Source organism: Scylla paramamosain, chromosome 5 (assembly GCF_035594125.1).
Source record: "Scylla paramamosain isolate STU-SP2022 chromosome 5, ASM3559412v1, whole genome shotgun sequence".
Classification (NCBI taxonomy): domain Eukaryota; kingdom Metazoa; phylum Arthropoda; class Malacostraca; order Decapoda; family Portunidae; genus Scylla; species Scylla paramamosain.
The window spans coordinates 14,211,692-14,219,191 of NC_087155.1; the positions used below are offsets into that span (position 1 = coordinate 14,211,692).

The following is a 7,500-nucleotide window of genomic DNA, read 5'->3' on the forward strand; positions in this document are numbered from 1 at the left end:
TCTCTCTCTCTCTCTCTCTCTCTCTCTCTCTCTCATTTACCCTTCCTTCTAAAGTCCGTCTTTCACACACACACACACACACACACACACACACACACACACTTAATAACGTCACTAACTTGACTCATATCCCCTTCGTTCTTCAGTCTCTCTCCTCGCCTCAGTCATTATCCCTCCGAGTACAAATATAGTCTAGATCTTTCCCCTTCCCTAGCATTAAGAACGTAAGAAAACAAGGAAAGCTGCAGGAAGTCCTCAGGTCTACACGTATTGCAACATTCCTACCTATTTCCACCTATCATCCTTCCTCCATCCATATATTTGTCTAATCTTGTTACTGAGTCCTTGGATGAATAAGATGTAGTATTTGTGTTAATGTTGCTGTAATCATGCCATTTGTTTTCTGTTCCACACCCAGCTCACCTTCCGCAAATGTTAAACCTTAGCCCAGTTCTTAAGGTCGTATTGAGAGATCTTTTTATATTGTATGCTGCATTTCCTTCATGAGTTTTGTTTATTGTTACGATTGATCTTGTTCTCATAAACACGCTACCTCCTTTGCCGTTCCTGTGCTGTCCGTTGATATTATATTCCTTTTATGACTAATTCTCACCATATTAGTTCGTCTTGCTTACCATCCACAATTCTCCTGACATAAGCTTATTCTTAAACGCTGCAGGCTGTTATAACAACTATTTTCAAAGGCCACAGACATGATCACTCAGGTTCTCAGGAGAGCTTTTCCTAATGACTGCAGAATCCTTGTACTCGTAAATCTATCACAAGAATCATCAAACATATCCTTGGAAACCTGTGTTCCTCCTATTGACTATGAAGAATACCTGTCAGACTATCACTAGGATCATGAAAATACCCTTGGAAACCACATTAATTTAATCTGTAAGAAGTTGTCAAGTTAAGGACTTGAAAACACTTGAATACAGTTCACAGTGCCTCGTGTCTACCGTTGTCTGGTGGTAGTGTTTAAATTCACCCACTAGAAATATTAAATTGTTTGCAAATAAGTCAAGTCACCTTTAATATCGGCGCACTTACGAAAAAAATAGACAAGGTTGATGGTTGTCTGATGGTCTGATGCTTAAATTCCCTCTAGAAAGTTTCTCTATCAGCTAATAAGGCTAATAACATCAGATATCAATAAATACTAATAAAGATTTGCCAGTTTCTTCAGTACGTGAATTCACTCACACCAAGGGCAGGTGATGGGCGGGGAGAAAGTCAAGTAGTTTCTCTAGCATCGGTATGCACTGAGGGGGGAAGAGTCGAGGAAGATTACCGTGTCTGAACTGGTGTGGTGGCGCCGCTCCGGACTTCACAAGGACGAGTGTGTTTACGTATGTGTGTGCTGCTTATTGATAATTCAGACTCGACTCGTACCTATACATACATACATACATTCATACATACATACATACATACATAGAAGTATATTCATACATACGTACTTTTGTATGTTATCTTTTTTTTTTATTATTCCACCTTGAATGAAACAAGTGGAGTATCTCTCTCTCTCTCTCTCTCTCTCTCTCTCTCTCTCTCTCTCTCTCTCTCTCTCTCTCTCTCTCTCTCTCTCTCTCTCAAGAACATTACTACGAACTGGAGGAAACGTGCTGCTTCTGCTTAGGAACCCCAATGTTTGGAAATCCACAGATAACCGAGTCACGAGCGTGGGTCAGTCTTTAGGATGCGCTGTGTACGATGTTCACAAAATAGGACACAGGATGGGGTCGTGGGAGGAGGGGGGGGGTACGTTCAGAGTTTTCCTGAAGCTGAGAGGGCTTTTATTCTTTAACAAGATTCATGATCACCTTCACCCCAATTCCATATGCAAGCATTTTTAGGAACGCAACAGTGTAGTTCGGATTTATTAAGTTGCTGTCTTGGTGGTTACGCAAAGGTACTTGTGAGGGAACCATCCATAAGGAACAAAGAATATAGTAAAGTGCACTGGTGTCGGTCCTGCTCGAAGTTTGCTCTGCCCGTCCTCTCCTCTCCTCTGGTCACTAGTGTAAGAACAAGGGGTGTACAGTAAGGAGCTCCAATGGTGTCTGTACTGTTTGAAGTTTAGCCTGGTCGCTCTCTCCTTAGGGTCGCTGGCTGTTCGCTTGCTGGTCACACAAAGGAGAGGAATAACAAAAAAGATCGATGAAGTGCTTGAGTGAGAGCTGCCACATCGTACAGCGCTATACATACGCTCGAATTTTTCCATATTTGGCGAGTGATCTTTATAACAGTATCGGTTTTCTCGCTAGCCACACAAAGGAGAGGGAAAATAAATGAGGTCGGTGGGTGACAGCGCTTGAGAGAGGTCTGGCACTACAATACGGTACATCACACGAATTTTCTTATATCTGGCGAAATATGTTTGTTACAGTACTATTTTTCTCTTCACGTAAAATTCAGATGGCAGAGTTACTAGATATGCAGTAATTTAGTACGAATCCGTAAGCAACAGTCGTATTAACAAACTTGAAAGAAAGAGTTTAATATCTACTAAAGAGTTTAAAGAAAGAGTTTAATAGTTACTAAGAAAAAGGAAAATTAGTTATGCAAGTTATGATTAAAGATGAGATTCAGTGGATTTCTTGATCGTTTTATATGCTTCATTGGACTTACGTGGTCCGTATACTAAAATCTTCTAGGTCCGTATACTAAAATCTTCTGGCGCCTCATCCAGACTGTACTTTCAACATGCTTTAGTGGAAGCTATTGCGATTGTCAAGGGTGTTTTTATGGGATTCTCAAGGGTGTTTTTATGAATCTAGTGGCAGTTATACATTGAATCCGCGCCATTAGTGAAAAAAGCACCACCAACGATGACCGAAGAACCGAGCTATAATTATATCTGTGGCCTTTGAAAATAATCTTAATATGAGAACAAACCATTAAAAAAAATTAATACTTTCAAATACAAACTGTATATGTACTTTGTTGTTTTACTCAGTTTTTCTTCTTGTGGGAGAAAAATTAGACAGGCTTGTTAGATATGGATTTATTATCATAGCCATTCCCAAACGTTGTGCGTCAGAGGAAAAAAAAAAACTAATGAACTAGCTTATTAGACATAGATTTTGATAGCCTCTCCTCAACCTGTATTACGTGTCAGAAAAAAATAAAATAAATAAAGAAGATGGTGTAGAATTACCGTGCCATTCCGAACACAAGAGCCTGATAGAAAAGTAATGAACTATAAATAGAAAACACGTGTGGGGTGCCAGTGACGGGAAGAGACTGACGTGTTCCCCTCGCCCACTTGCCCCGCGTACTTGTAATCTCTCTAATTAACGCCCACTAGTGCAGGCAGCCCTCTTATAAACGCCCACAAGTGCAAGCAGCCCTCTCCTCTGTGTTATCTCAGAACTATAAGTATTAATGTTTTCCTCGTAAACACACACACACACACACACACACACACACACACACACACACACACACACACACACACACACACACACACACACACACACACACAAGGGAAAGGAAGTTCAAGGGAAGTGCTCAGATAAAATTACTGATTACTCCCCCCAAAAAAATGTGTGCCTTATGTACAGTGTAGTCACCACATGAAGTGATATCACCACACCTTGTTTATCTTAAGCCTACGAATCTGATAGAAAATAACCTTTTGGCAGCTGTGATGCTCCTCAAGCTAAAGAAAATTATGCCTTCGAAGTCCTGAGTATAATTTAATCATCTATTGCCAGCTGTCTTATTTTTAGCTCTAGATCGACTAAGGTCACTCTGATTAAATTTTTTGTTCTTCTATCTTCAAGAGGGAAGTCTTTTTTCTTCTTGCTTTATTTTTTCCATTTTTTTCCTGTCTTTCTTTCGTGGATCGTGGCCAGTTTCCTTTGACATGAAAAGTGTGTGTGTGTGTGTGTGTGTGTGTGTGTGTGATGGGATCCTCGAAGACCAAGAAAAACTGGTGATGTGATTATAGTAGTGAAAGTAACTATGTGATACTAATGTCCAAAGCAACTTGTACACACGACATTCCCGCGACAGTACCAAATTTCCAAGAACATTAAATTCCCTCATACAGTGACTTGCCTCTTCTTATTTCCTTAGTGTGGTCGGGTGAGTCAGTCGTTTCTTGCCTTCTTGAGATAGACCAGACTCGGAGGGTGAGGGATATTATATTTCTCTCTCTCTCTCTCTCTCTCTCTCTCTCTCTCTCTCTCTCTCTCTCTCTCTCTCTCTCTCTCTCTCGCGATATCCCCCTCCATTTCTCGGTTACATCATGCTACCTGGCATTTCCTGTCTCTTTTTAGACTAGAGAGAGAGAGAGAGAGAGAGAGAGAGAGAGAGAGAGAGAGAGAGAGAGAGAGAGAGAGAGAGAGAGAGAGGGGCAGGGAATATTGAGTCAAGGTTTTAGCACAATGAAAAATCAAATTAATGTTATTTTTTATCGCTTCCTTGTTTGAAGTGAAATAAGAAAGAAAAGACTAATTCCATTTCTAGTACTTTTCTTTCTTTCTTTCTGTCTGTTTGTCTTTCTTTCACTCGTTTTCTTGATTTGTTTATTTATCTATGTAGTTTGTTAACTTATTTTTTTGCACTCGCTTATCATCCTTGCCAATTTCCTTTGAAGTCACGACGGCAAGCGAAAAAAGTACGTTGTAAAAAAAAAAAAAAAAAAGATAATCACATTTTTCATTACTTCATTCATATTCACTTTCTTAACACTGACACATCACCCTGGGCAGTGTCATTGGGAGCCACGACTAGAAAGAAAAGTATTACGTGGCCATAAGAAAAAGAAAGATGAATCATTTCTCGTATTCATTTATTTATTTATTTACTTATTTCATTATTTTTTACACTGACACACCAGCCTTTCTTTTAACAATGACACACCATTATTTTTTACACCGACACACCAGCCTTTCTTTTAACAATGACACACCAGCCTTACCAGTCCGAATGGAAGCCACGAGGAAGAGTTAAGTAAGCAATGCCCACGTGGTGCAATGATTAAGTGAAAGGCTGAGAACAAAAAAGCAGGAAGCAGGATGAAAGAGAAAGGGAGACGCACCCTGAGGGAAGGTCGCCACCCCCAACAGATGGTGGAGTGGCCTACGTAACTGCCCCTGTCTCTCTCTCTCTCTCTCTCTCTCTCTCTCTCTCTCTCTCTCTCTCTCTCTCTCTCTCTCTCTCTCTCTCTCTCTCTCTTATTTTTATCTCCTTGTCTCTCTGTCATTCTGTCTTTCGGTTTGTCTGTCTTATTGTTTTCATTCTCTCTCTCTCTCTCTCTCTCTCTCTCTCTCTCTCTCTCTCTCTCTCTCTCTCTCTCTCTCTCTCTCTCTCTCTCTCTCTCTCTCTCTCTCTCTCTCTCTCTCTCCTGGTAGCAATAACTTACCATGTAATCACCGTTACCCTGAAAAGTCTCGGTTCGCTGTAGTAGAAGTGTCAGGAAAGCCAAACGTTTATAGTGATTCACATCCTGTCGTGTCTGTTCAGTCTGAGAGATACATAAAACACCTCATCTTCACTACAGTGCGATTTTAGCCGGTGGAGGTAAAGTTACAGGTCACTAATATTGGTTGAGGTGGTTAGTTGTACAGTCAGGTATCAATAATATGTTTGGAAAGTGTGTGGTTAACGTGCACTGGGCCGTTTCATTAAGGTTAAGGGGAGAGTCTCGCAGGCGTCGCGTTACTACGGCTCGGTGTCGTAATAAACGGTGAGAGGGTGTTGTATTACTCAGCGTGCGTGCTCCCAAGGTCTTTGTGAAGCTGAGAGAGAGAGAGAGAGAGAGAGAGAGAGAGAGAGAGAGAGAGAGAGAGAGAGATGGTATGCCTAAATAGGAGAAAGAGAGACATTCATACAGACAGAGAGGGAGGGAGATTTAGATCCGTAAAAGCTTTAGGGTTTCATGTGGACTCCTTTCTAAGGCTACAGAGGTGATCTGTTGTGCTCTTGAGAAATTTTCTTCCGTTGATGGTGTAAATCTGTAGAGTACTTACTAAATTATCGCTAGAATTGTAAGAAATCCTTGAAATCCACCGTTAATTTCCACAAGAGCCAGTTGGAAATTGATACAGCACCGAATACAGTTTAGAGAGAGAGAGAGAGAGAGAGAGAGAGAGAGAGAGAGAGAGAGAGAGAGAGAGAGAGAGAGAGAGCATAATACATATATAATTTTCTCCAGTTTAGCGGAACCGCGCACTTTGTTATCGATAAACTTCTAGTGAACTCATAATTATCACATTTTCACGTCCTCTTTCCCGCTTTCCGTTTTCCTCTTTCATTATTTATCCTGTTTTTTTTTTTTTATATACTTAGTGAAACCATAGTATTTTTCCCACTTAGGAATTCTTGTTAATCTATCACTAGAATAATTCAAAGACACTTAGGAAACCACTGTAACTTCCACTAGATAAAGACTGTTGGCTTGCCGAAATTTGTCGACGAAACGTTTGAGAATGCGGATCCTGATTTCGAAATAAACCAACTTCGAGGTGAAAACTTTCCCCTGCCAAGTAAAATTATAGACAAAACCACATGAATATAAATGAAGCTTAGGGGGAATCTCTCTCTTTGTAGCAGAACTGATGATTGAATGCGGTTAGAGAGAGAGAGAGAGAGAGAGAGAGAGAGAGAGAGAGAGAGAGAGAGAGAGAGAGAGAGAGAGAGAGAGAGAGAGAGAGAGAGAGAGAGAGAGAGAGAGAGACAGACACGAGGAGGCGTGATTAAAGTGATGAATATTACCGTTATTTCCTCGGTGTGATGGTAGAAGAAGGAACATTAAAACGCAGCATTCCCGTTAGTTCCTCTGTGGCGGTGAGGGAACGAGACCAGGGCGAGATGGAACAAAGCCACCCTCTCCCTTTGTTACTTCCGGGCGTGAATGAAATCTGCACCAGAAACAAAAGCGATTCCAACTAATGACATGTGGATCTGATTTCTCCCGCCACCCCTCCACCCCCGCCTGGCTTGTCTCTGTACCCTCTTCGCAGCGCCCTGTTTCTCCTCCCTGGGTGCCGCCCTTCGCTCGCCTCCTCCGCCCTTTAGTAAACGATTTTTGCCTTCCGTACCGACCTGATTTTCACCTCTTATTTTATGCCTTCCTGCGTGCTCACTGCTTCTCTTCTAGCTTTTCCCTACGAAAGGAGTGACTTCGCGGCGTGATGAGTTGACGACTCATCATTTTTGTGACGCAAGTTGCTATCACATCCGCTCCCAGAACTTCCTTTGTTTAGAAAATTAAGTGTGTGTGTGTTTGTGTGTGTGTTTGTTTCACCTACGGTTGTCAGATGGTCACCCAACCAGCCGTTCCCCTACGGAAAGAGCTCAGAGCTCATAGTGATCGTTCTTCGGGTAAGACTGAGACCACTGACACACCACACACCGGGACAGCGAGGTCAACAACCCTTCCTGTTACATCCCGTACCTACTTGCTGCAAGGTGAACAGGGGCTACACATTTGCCTCGCCGCGCCCGGGATTAGAACCCGGGCCTTCTTGGTTGTGAGCCTAG

The 7,500-nt window shown here is 41.8% G+C and overlaps 1 protein-coding gene across 1 annotated transcript in view; it reads left to right on the forward strand.

Moving 5' to 3' along the window:
* Positions 1-7,500, forward strand: part of LOC135100559 (uncharacterized) — a 49,260-nt gene that overhangs the window by 17,257 nt on the left and 24,503 nt on the right. The gene's annotated exons all lie outside the window — the stretch shown is intronic.